This window comes from Lepisosteus oculatus, chromosome 21 (genome assembly GCF_040954835.1).
Source record: "Lepisosteus oculatus isolate fLepOcu1 chromosome 21, fLepOcu1.hap2, whole genome shotgun sequence".
NCBI classification, from domain to species: domain Eukaryota; kingdom Metazoa; phylum Chordata; class Actinopteri; order Semionotiformes; family Lepisosteidae; genus Lepisosteus; species Lepisosteus oculatus.
This window is the reverse complement of record NC_090716.1, coordinates 2,524,722-2,536,792: the sequence shown is the minus strand read 5'-3', so window position 1 is coordinate 2,536,792 and position 12,071 is coordinate 2,524,722. Positions and strand designations below refer to the sequence as shown.

The following is a 12,071-nucleotide window of genomic DNA, read 5'->3' as shown; positions in this document are numbered from 1 at the left end:
CAGAGTGTATGTGCTGCTACTTTGTTTGAACAGAGAATGAAACGAGAAGCATACAGCAGCTTAAAACATTTAGTGTTGAAAAAGAAAAACAGACTACAGCAGACCTTTGACCGCCGAAGCAGAAAACTGAACATTAGATTTTTGGAAATATATTTTACATCTTTGTATGGGGCTCTGTGGGAGGAATGATGTGTTGATTCATGTCACTGTGAGTGTTGAAATGTCAACCTGGCCCGTTCTCCACTCATTGCTGAATGAAAAGGCATTACTGGGTGATTGCGCAGGCTAAGAGTTCTTTCGTCTCATTTCAATCCCTAGTGTGGGGAGTGTGGACAATAGCAGCACACAGCTGAAGCTCAGACAGTCAGGTAAAAAAGGAAATGTTACAACACTCAGTGCTGTTCAGGAAAAGACTCTTTTTTTTCTTTTGCACTGAAAATACATGCATTTGGGTGTTATAGAGGGTGCTTACAGCAGTGTGGGAGTGTAAGGGCAACAACTCATTGTTTGGGCATAACTTTGCCTACATCACTTCAGACTCAGGGCGAGAGATGCTCCTCTGTCTCTGTAGCTCTCTAAAAATGTTTGGAAATTGAGTTTGACTGTTCAGTTAGCTCTTGCATGATCGATGTTTAAATCTCTAATCTGGCTATGTGGATTTGGGTCATATAAATTCGGATGGAGGCACTTTTGCAGTAGTTTCATAGAACAAACACTGTAATTGGAGAACAGAGAATACGTTTATGTCAGGGATGCTCAGAGCCGGTCTAGGGCACCTACACTCCTGCAGGGTTTCACAGCAGTTGTGCTCTGTATGGAGATGAATCCTTCATTGAGTCAACAAGTCACTTTGCAAGTTTTCATTTCTGCTCCAAGATCAACGGTCTCAAGTTAGTTACGAAACACATACACTCAAATTTTAAGGAAAAATCCAACATATTTAGGAAGTGAAAAGGAGTTAAATGAATAAAGCAGCCGTATGACCCTGCAGCTCCCAGCTCCCAGCTGGCAGCCCCACTGGAGCTCAGCAGTGTGAGCCTGGTCAGTACCTGGATGGGAGACTCCTGGGAAAGCTGAGGCTGCTGCTGGAAGAGGTGTTAGTGGGGCCAGCAGGGGGTGCTCACCGCTGCAGGGGGGTCTGTGTGGGTCCTAATGCCCCAGTATAGTGACGGGGACACTGTGGTGTAAACAGGCACTGTCCTTCAGATGGGATGTAAAACTGAGGTCCTGACTCTATATGATTGTTAAACATCCCAGGACGTTTCTTGAAAAGAGTAGGGGTGTTACCCTGGTGTCCTGGCCAAATTTCCAGTTGACTCTCACCAATCATGGCCTCCTAATAATTTTAACTGAGTGCTCAGAAGGAATAAAAACCCGCAAAAACATCCCCAGGATGAGGATAGCAGCCCCCCAGAATTGTATAGTTGCCATGCAATTGTAAAATTAGATGGATACAGTCACTACATTAAGAGCTTATTAAAAACAATGCAGAGCTTTATTTTACAAGAGTTAGCATTGATGGAGTGGGGATGAAAGCTATGCTTTCAGAATATGCCAGTGGGTTTGTAGAATATCTTCCCTGGGTGTTTATTACAATGTAACTGCTGTGTAACAACGCAGTGAATAAAGCACAGGAATTGGGGGCTCCTGAACTGACATCAGTTACTAAAGGGGTTGTTGTCCCCATTAGGAACTGAAGAAGATGTTTTGAGGAAAAAGCAACAGACCTGTGCAGATTTCAAATCTAAGATACAGGGAGCCTGCCCCTTTGATTAATTCTGCTTTTCATTGCATTCGACTCTCGCTTGGGAGGATTGGTGAAGGTTGCGTGTGGAAATAAACCGCTTTAGCTACTGTATTATCGAAGTAAAAAACGTTGGTGTGAAGACTTAAGTTTTGTGGGTTTCTTATTGCAGTATCCTAATGTACTGCAACAAGAAACTCGCCAAACTTAAGCCTTAAAAAAAAAACAACAACAACAACACAACAAAGAAGCCAATTTGAGGCTCCTGGTAGTCTCGGGAATCTGTTATAGTAACACAAAAAGCCGCGGGTCTAATGAATCTATTTCTGTGACGACGTACCGATGCTTCTGTCCAGTTTTTTTGTGTGAATTCGCTAGATTTTTGTTTTTAATTTCCGTGAGCTGCCGCGGCGAAGCAGGAGTCAGGAGCACGCTAGATCTTTGTCCACACGGATGACTACGACGACCCCTCTCTCCTTTAAGAACACCCATACAGATCCACCGTGCAGAGGAAACACTCCGGTCTCCGTGTTCAAGCGCAAGCGGCGCCGCATTTCGACGCAGCGGTGGAGTGGGAGCTGAGTGCGTAACTTTGGGAGCAAGCGACAGAATACAAATACAAATACACCCTAATGAAGAAAACGCCTGACGAATAAATAATGCCAAAGGCGTATCTTCACATTTAAGAGAACGAATGGGTCAGGTTGGCTACTAAAGAAATTGGTAGTTGAGGTGGGGAGCTGCGTCAGCATGCGTAGGCTGCAAAGGAACAAGTAAAGGTTTACTCCATGCTGAAAAGAGAAGAAAGAAAACACAACATTTCGGCAGTGAAGAAGGTTCCACGCCCGAAACGTTGTGTTTTCTTCTCTTTTCAGCATGGAATAAACCTATTACTTGTTCCTTCACTAAAGAAAATGTCAACCTTTGCTCGATATTAGTGTACATCACTGCACATTCGCACAATGCCGTGAACGAGCTGAACTTAAAGTGACGTTCAGTACAGGACGAAATATTTTCTTTTTTAGGACAGGTGTGAGTTATTCTTCCGCCTACGCCAGCTGTACCTTACGATCCCGAAATGATACCCCTTCTCGCCCACAAAGACGGGGTGTGAGTTCTTTGGGGGGCTCCGAGGGTACCGTGCCGTGTTGAAAAATTACGAAATTACGAAAAGTCAGAGCGCGGTCTGGAAAGTAAAGAAATACTTCATTTTTTGCTCTCGAGTTAGTATCATTTTCAATCAAAAAATGCTATAAAAAGAATAAATTGAATCAATACTGCGCCGCAGAAGATCTCTGTAAAGGTCACCGGCGTTTGATGAAAAGCAGACATTGGGAAGCTAGGAAGAGGATCTGTGCTTTTTTGTGCGTTCCGTATTCAACAAGTTTTTTTTTTTAAAGCCACGTAGATCATAGACGAAAGACGTTTCCATCAAAGGTGGATTAGCACTTAATTACCTCCCAGCGGAATGTCAGTGGCGCGTCATCTGTGTTTGGGATTCGTCTGCGTCTCGCATTTCTGCAAAAGCTGTACGAATCTACGTGGAATTCTCCCGTTTATTTTTGGTGCTTCTCAAACAGATCTTTCTCTGGGAAAGCAGAAGACCTCAAATGGCATACACAGTGTTCTCTAGCTCTCTTACCGTCTTCAGCAAAGGCTTTTATTTTCAAAACATGAAGATTTGTATACCGCATGCCCAAAGCTCATATTCCACGTTAAAATTACGAAATTAAGTCAGACCGCATGGAGTCAGAGACGCATAGATTTTACTACAAGGGCAGTAGTGTGAAGGGTGGCTAAGAGGAGGGTGAGGGAGGAACAGGCAAGCAAGGATAAATTCAGCCCACGACCTGTTCGGTAGTTAGGAGGTAACTCGTCAGCGGATCTCATTAAAAAAACAGGATATCAGCTTCAGCCACATGACTTGCTCCATACTTCCACAATCCTTTGTGTAAAGTAGTGCTTGCTGTCCTGATTGGCAGATCTCATCCTGGCAGACTGTTCCACACTCCCACACCCCTGTGGGTACAGAAGTGCCTCTTGTTCTTAGTTTTAAATGCCCCTCCATGTACAGTAGGTGTAGTGTGGAAGCTGGTTAAGAGATCTGAGTGGTACTTCACTCAGATATTTCCAGTTAATGCCCTGCTCTACAAGTAGGTACAAATGCAAGTCACTATGGATAACCTCGTCAACCAAATAAATGAATTATAAGAGTGAGGAGCTATTTCTGCCATGTATGAGCATGCAGTTGCTCTTAATTATGGGAACATATTTGAACAACACCACGATGCCGAGGAGATGGAAATCTGTAAAAAGACCTCTGTTAACACCATTTGCGTATTTTATGACAATATTTCACCCTAATTGAAAATATAGCAAACTTTGACTATGTATTCAAAAAAACAAAATTAGACAATTAATTAATTATTCAATGTTAATTAATCTCTTTAGAGATTCTGCTCTCCTCAGGCTTGTGAAACGACAACAAGAGCTCATTAGTATTCCTTCCCACGATACGCACCCAAAACTTTCTCACAGCATGTGGAGCTGACAATCGCTGGCGCCTGCGCACTCCTCACCCTCTCCCTGAAAAGAATAAAGAAGACTAGGGGGGAAACCCGGGAGTCAATTATTCAAAACCCTCTAAGTCAGCCCACCGGACTTTTTCAGAACCAGTGGTGAAGCATGAACCGGCGTTACATATACTAGACGATGGCGAGGGGGAAAGGATTCTGCCTCCTCAATTTTAATGTCGTTAACGGAGAAAACCTTCCTCACGCATGCTAGAACAAGCCACCCAGACCCAAACCTTCTCAATTAACATTTAACTTTTGAAGGTAGGTGATTACACACAAATGCCAGTCCTAATTCGTCGCCGTAGTCCTCATTCTTAAGGGGGGGGGCAGAACTGCGTTATTACAGTTCCTGTGATTTTATTTGGCTGAATAATGAATCAAAGACAAGGGATCACTGCAGCAGCAGCAGCATTATTCCTGACCCCAACCTCTCCTCGGTCTTCAGAAATACCTTCCCAGCGTATAAATCAGTTTTGTGTGGGGAGCTAAGTGGAGCTAAAAAAAGCTGTCGGCGTTAGCACAAGGTCTCCACGGTCTGACGAAGAACCGGGCAGACAGACAGAGGGAAGGGAACGTGTTCTGTAACCTTGTTAGATCATTGGCTTTGTTGCCTAATAATATCAAAAGGGGTTCATGCTGTAGGTTTGTCGTCCTGAACTGGAGGCACTTCAAAGACTCACAGGGCTCGGCCTCAGGAATCCTGCTGCTCATATCGAGTGGCTTTATGTGAGTAATAATCTCACCACTGAAGGAAGATCATGCAGCCTTGCAGTCAGAGGATGACGTTAATTAATGACATTGGCCTATTTTCAAGACGGATCCATGGCATGTGTAAATAGAAAGCATCTTTCCCTGGAATATCCTTTCAAGCTTCTGCTCGTTTCAAAAGCAGAACTAACTTGGCAAAACAGAAACACATTTTTCCCCCTTAGGAACAGGTGTCCCCTGTCCTGGTCCTGGAGGGCTGGTCAGTGAGTCTCCAGGTTTACCAAGTCTCTTTAAAACAGCTGGGAGAGGCCATTAAACTGGAGCAGGTAGTTTTTGGTAGTTTTCTTGACATTGGTGTTTTTTACCGGGTGTCTGACATCTGGCTACAGAATGAGAGACGTGGTGAACTGTGACCTTTGTGTTGTAAATATCAAATCAAAGTTTATTTATCAAATGCACAACAATACAGCATGCAGCAATAGTTGCTGGTAATTCAATGTCTTTTTTTTTCTAAAATCATTTTAGTGGACAAATACAATTTCTTGCATTAGGAATTGGTCTTTTCGCAGACCCCAGCTTGCTCCCTATGAGACACACAGACAGGGAGAGAAGCTGGGGGTCAGAGCGCAGGGTCAGCCATTGTACAGCGCCCCTGGAGCAGTTGGGGTTGAGGGCCTTGCTCAAGGGCCCAATGGAGCAGGATTTCTAAGCTGGCAGCAGGATTTGAACCAGCAACCTTCCAGTTACAGGTGCAGATTCTGAGCCACAGCACCACCACTCCGCTTCTTTCTGGCGAAAGAGCTAGTTGCCAGCCTTGCGAAGCATCTTGGAAACAGCTCTACACCTACCCGGACACAGCGCACATGCAATCAATAGCTGCGATCAATGATTGTTTCAAACTCATTTTGAGCTTATCTCAACTTCAGTGCTATTGAAGAAAGAATAATTCGAGTTTTCCCTTTTCAATGCACCAACACAAAAAAAGAAGAAAATATATGTGTACAGTACTCCAAATGCAAGTGGGAACGTACAGTGCACACAGCAGGCATGAATTGTGTCTATAAGAAATCTTGGTGCTTTTCATTACCTCTTGACAATTTTCCAATAGTGCAATTTAAACCTTTAATAAGCCATTTTCACTCCTTTCATGAAATGTTAATCCACTGAATTCTGATTTATTTTCCTTTTTGATTAGTGTACACGGCTGAGATAAAGACTGAGCACACTATTTCATTTGTACAGTGCTGTAGATGTTCAGCTAAGTCACTGCAGCACACCTTTGCTTATGACTTCAATCTGCTGCTTTTTCCTTCTTGCACAAGGAAAAATGAAGGACAGAGAGAAGTGTTTGTGCTCTGGAAAACGGGTTTCTGAAAAGATTTCAAGGTGCAGGCGACAGCAAGCAGGGGTGCCTTTGTTAAAGACGAAAAGGTGTTTCAACAACGAGATGATCCCCCCCCACCGAAGAACATGCAGAGCAAATACGTTCTGAAATCTTTTACGAACGTACAAATGAGGGAAAGGCCGTTCAGCTTGTTTGGTAGTCAGGGACTTGTGATTCAAGCACTTCACTCAGGATCCCCCTTCAGTAGCGTGTTCCAAACTCCCGCCTCCCTTTGTGTAAAGAAGTGGGTCCTGCTCTTACCTGCAGTTTCTACGCATGCCCCCAGCGCGTGCGCCAACGTTTCTTCTGAAAGAGCCCGCTGGATTGATTTTTGCCCCCTGCCTTCTTCCTCTTTGCTGCGAAAGCTGAGTCCGGCGGGAGACCTGTCTGATGAGCTGCTGCAGGTGCTTGAGGGGGTAGTCAGATCACAGCGGGGAAGGGAATATCAGCTGCCAGTATCAAAAGCGAGCGAGACGCTTCGTCTCCAAAAAGGTCCGAGCCCACTGGTGTGAGTCTCCCCCCCTGGGGGTCTTCACGTTACATTATTTAATTATTTGTTTAACGGAATTATTTTGTTTATATCCACCCGATTAGGCACAGCCACTTGTGTTTTTACATGCCTCTGCTCACGGGTACAATGCCCCCGGTCACTGTCCTCATGCCCCTCACCCCATCCAGTACCGGAGATCCCATTAGGCACTGTATCCACAGTGTTCGTTGGTGGCACAGTAGGCACAGGGCCTAGGGCCTACGAAGGAGGGAAACACTAGTGACTGACGGAAAACGAGCTGAAACAACATGCTTGCGATCGACTCTCGGTGCTCCAGATCAATAATCCTACACTATCTAGCGGCTGTTCTAGAAACTAGAAGTATTGAAATGATGGTCGCTCGCTCCATCAATCACATGGTTTAGCATTAGAAGAGTTTAAAGTGCATCATGTCAATCGACGTATTTTAATTGCGTTTCCCCCTCTTTCTGCACATTGCGGAGTGAAAGTGCCCAGGGCCTACGAACACCAAAATCTGGCCCTGGCCCCACCCACCTTCCAGTCACCCTGACCTCATCACAGGCAGCAGCTCCCCCTGCAGGAGGGTCAGAGCTGACCGGCACTGAGGCAGGTCCCTCACTGACCGCATCACATGCCTGCAAAGGCCGAGCAGGCAGGAGGGGGCGCTATGTTGCCCTGGTTAACTTATCCCACCCTCCCCTGAATGGAGCTCGGCTAATTTTGTCCAAGCAATGTCAATCAGAGCCAGCTAGCCACATAAATCATTTTCTCTTTTTCTTTCAACAGAAAAACTAATCAAACCTTGTTTTGAATGATCTAATAGAAAGAATCTTATTTTCAAATGAATCTTGACTTCTAAAGGGTTAACAAGTTAGTGTATCCCTTAGCGTAGGAGGCTGGAGGGTGTTAGCAATGGTGTTGGAATAAAGAGTTTTTTGTATCGGATGCAGATGACCACTCTTTGGAGCTTTAGAGTGAGCAGGCTTGACATTTTCTATTTTTTTTCTTTCAAAATGACTAACTACAACTGCATATAAATCTAGAACTTCTCTAGTGCTCTACTTGAAAATGGCAAATTGTATCTTGGGGAAAATTTAGGCTGTATACAAAAAAAGATGATCTGTTTCTGCATTCTTGATGTTGTTTAATGCATTTCTTATGATACTCTGCTGGGTTCTGATATTTTATTTCATCTTCCCAAAACGTGACCTCAGGTTCACTAACCCCTGCAGGCCAACTGACGCTTTTCAGAGGCAAGAGGGAGAAACACAGTTGTTACGCAAGTCCTGTGATTTCTGGAATACGTAAGATCCCACGTGGACTGCAATCTTATCACGAGCAGCAGACATCGGTACCATGTTTGTCAGAACACCCACCTTGTGCTGTGAGTAACAGAACTGTGCAACAGGCTGGAATGTGATTTGTCCTGCTGTACATGTGCATTTTTGTGACCTTCACTGCATTTAGCTTTCTCGGTTGTAACAGAACTCAGTTAATACAATCCTTTACAAATTCTAGTATAACAAATTACATGTGGCATATAGTCATTTTTCATTTACAGGTAGAATATACAGTACTTTACAGTCTATATACTGTATACAATGCAATATATTTTGTTATTACAGTCTTTTTTTCTGTAGCATTTAAAACTAATTTTTCTTCAAATCCAGGGTAGAGGTATAAAAAAAGAAAGACCGAACTGATGCAGTCTGACAGTCTGACAGGCTTGATGAGATCTCAAGATTTCTGTTGTTTTTCTCCTAATGAATCAAATGAATACCATCTACTCAGGATGCTATTATGTTGCTGAAGTGGGTGATTTGGAAAGGGGGAGTGTTGGGGGGGGCGGACTTCAGTTCAGGTGATTGATTTTTCCAACAGCTGACTAAAGGACAACGAGAACAGGAGAGATGGTTAGTTATTTTCTCTTTTGCAATTAGTCGTCTGTTCAAAGTAGAGTGTTAAATAGCAAATCCAATTTTAATTAAATACAAGGCATCATTTTCACATATAAGAATGACAAATTATTGACCCTGAATGATGTGGAATAGAATTCCCATTAGTCTGCATTGAGCGTTTCTCCCTGAGTCATTGAGTTATGATCTGTAGTGCCTCTAATGCAGGGAATTTATGTATTTGCCTTAATATTGGGGTTGTGGGTAATGTCTAAAGGCAACGCCTTATTGCTAATAAATTGAAAGTAATTTCTTCACGCTTGCCAAAGATTAAAAAATGACCTTGTTGCTATCCTGTGTGCATTATTTGACAGCTGCATAAACACTTTTGTCTTATCACTTGCAACAATCATGATTATACAAAGCAGGTGGGACTGCGAAACACCATTTAGAGTTGGAAAGTTAATGACATTTTTGTAACATGATTATTGCCTGAACATTTTTCCACAACAACTGCTCTCATCAAGATAGTCCATTTTATTTATTTTTCATTCCAGCAGCAACTCGTTATTATAACGAGGAGTTGTTGATCTTTAATATCTTGGGAGCTATTCTCAAAAACACGAATAACAGCTCATCTTTAACAGTGCTCAGCTCTGAGCACAGTGAGTAACAGGCAAATATAAAACTGTATGTACACTCTGTGCCTCCCTTGTTCGGTTTGTTATTCTTCATTGTAAATGACAGTTTCTAGTTTTTAGACACTGTGTGCTCAGATGTATGAACCTGTTTAAAAAAACAACATTTTGGCCAAGAAACTATAGTTCCAAGCAGTCAACCTCTTATCTAATGGGTTGTGATGTTTATTGCTGACATACTTTTTTGTGTCTGTGTGCTCCATTTTCAATTAGAAGGACCTTCCAGAAGCTAAGTGTACAGACATTGAAACAGGTTAATAGCTTGCTGTGTACTTCAAAGCTCCCTGAGCCTGATTCACACTCAGCAGTGGAGAGTTACACTGTATAACACAAGTTTTGGTTCTGATTAGCTGAACTCACCCCAACCTGCCAGATCAACATATATGATGTTCATATTGGCTCTGCAGGTGGTAACCTTAACAGCGGAGATGAAGCAGCTGGTCAGCCATGGGGACAGACCCTCCACAGCATGGGTGTCCAGTCCTGGTCCTGGAAGGTGGGTGTATCTGCAGGGCTTCTGGGTCTCTTCAGAGCTCCAGCACTTGAAGAGCTGGAAGAAGCTGTGAAAATGGACCCATGAAATGAACTGCTTCATGTTTTTAAGGGCTGAATTATCAAGTGAGAACTCAACCAGAAACATCAGTACTCGGACAGCAACTCGGACAGTTGCAATGTTCCTCATTGTATTAAATCATTTTGAGTAAAGAATCCAAATTCTAATGTTGAATGATGTGTTTTCTGGCTCGAGACCCCCTGTGTCAGAAGAAGTTCAACTGATGTAATGATAATAATAAACTCCTTACACTTATATAGCAATTTTCTGGACACTCCACTCAAAGCTCTTTACAGGTAATGCTGATCTCCTCCACCCCCACCAGTGTGCAGCCCCACCGGGATGAGCCAGTACACTCCCCACACACCAGCTCTCAGAGTGACGAAGCCAGTTCAGAGATGGGGATTATTAAGAGGCCATGATTGGTAAAGTCCAGGGGGAAATTTGGCTAGGACAACATCCATAATCTTTCTGGAAAACTACCTTGGAGTCAGGACCTTGGTTTTATGTCTGATCTGAAGGACGGCGCCTTTTTACATTATAGTGTCCATGCTATACTGGGGCATCAGGACCCACAGAGAGTGCAGGGTGAGCACCCCATACTGGCCCCACTAACACCTTTTCCAGCAGCAACCTTAGCTTTCCCAGGAGTCTCCTATTCAGGTACTGACCAGTCACATACCTGCTGAACTTCAGTGGGCTGCCAGCTGTGAGCTGCAGAATGATATAGCTGCTGTTTTAACAGCATTGCCCTTCAAGCCAAATACATTAACAAATAAATCGTATGTGGGAACTTTTAAACAAAGCACCTAGCAAGTAAACAACGAAAGAAAAGATCTGAATACCACGATGATCTCAGCACCTAGCCCTTCTCCAGGCGGGCAGAAGTGCCCTCTGTACACTGACAGCCAACCGTGCTCTTTAACTGACACAGCTAATATGGGATCCGACACCAGATCAGTTGGTAGATTAGGCTTTAATGAACACTAGAATATGAACTGCTCATTAATCAGAGTCTAATGAGATAGAAAAATTAGTAGGATTATAAGGAGGCCATGATTGGTAAGGGCCAATGGGAAATTTGGCCAGGACGCTGGGGTTACACCCCTACTCTTTTCGAGAAATATTTTTTAATTTATACAGATACAGATAACACAGACTCAAAGCCCACTCCTAATACACGCACACTGTGAACAATTATGAAAGGAAATGTCAGTGGGCAAAGGATTTGTGGTCATTTGCTCTTTAATGACCTCTTTTACTGAGACGCTCCATTCAGAAGCCCTGCTGCACCAGGATGACAGCCTCTCTCCTCAATGAATCCCTGCACGAGAGAGTTAATTACAACCACAACTGAACAAAAACCCTGTTTTGACTCGAGCAGCGCGCACACATTTTCTGGAATTTGCCTCGTGGTGATTAAGTTACGTAAGTTAATTAAATGTAATGGCTCTGCCATGTCTGAGTTTTTCTAAAATCTCATCCTGCACTTTTCCGTCTTTTCCAGCAATGGCTTTAATGAATTCCGATGATTGCAGCTCATTACCCAGTACACGGCAGAACGCTTTATGCAGGATTTTCTTTTTCCTGTGATTTTTAACTACCCTTAGGTTAGTTCAATTTCAATAAATAAGCAAAAGAAATAAAGTACATGAAAATGAAAGGAGCGCAGAAGCTAATAAAACTGCAATAAAACAGGGAATTGATCTGAGTTTTTCCATCTGGATTAGTGGGGAAACAGCAGTTCTGTCTAACTGAAGGGCTATCTTGTCGATCTCTCTGAATAATTAGTCCATATGTAAAGCAAATCGAGATTGCTTTCAGCGAACACAAACTACTAATTATCTGAACAGTGTGTTCTCTTTCTTTCTTCTCCGTTCTCCTTCTGCTCCTCTTTCATCGCACACAATGCTGGCCTGCAGCAGTCTGGCCAGTCCCTCAGTAGAAATAAGACTGTTCTCCAGCGTTTGTCTCAAGGACCTGCAGATAAGGCACTGAATAT

General features: G+C 43.3%; 1 long non-coding RNA gene across 1 annotated transcript; it reads left to right on the top strand.

The window, feature by feature from the left end:
• The first annotated feature begins 7,878 nt into the window (after nt 1-7,878).
• On the top strand, nt 7,879-10,236 carry LOC107075830 (uncharacterized). Its single transcript, XR_011182951.1, has 3 exons — nt 7,879-7,897; nt 8,138-8,307; nt 9,924-10,236. It is a non-coding gene; the product is annotated as an uncharacterized lncRNA (long non-coding RNA).
• Nucleotides 10,237-12,071: the final 1,835 nt, after the last annotated feature.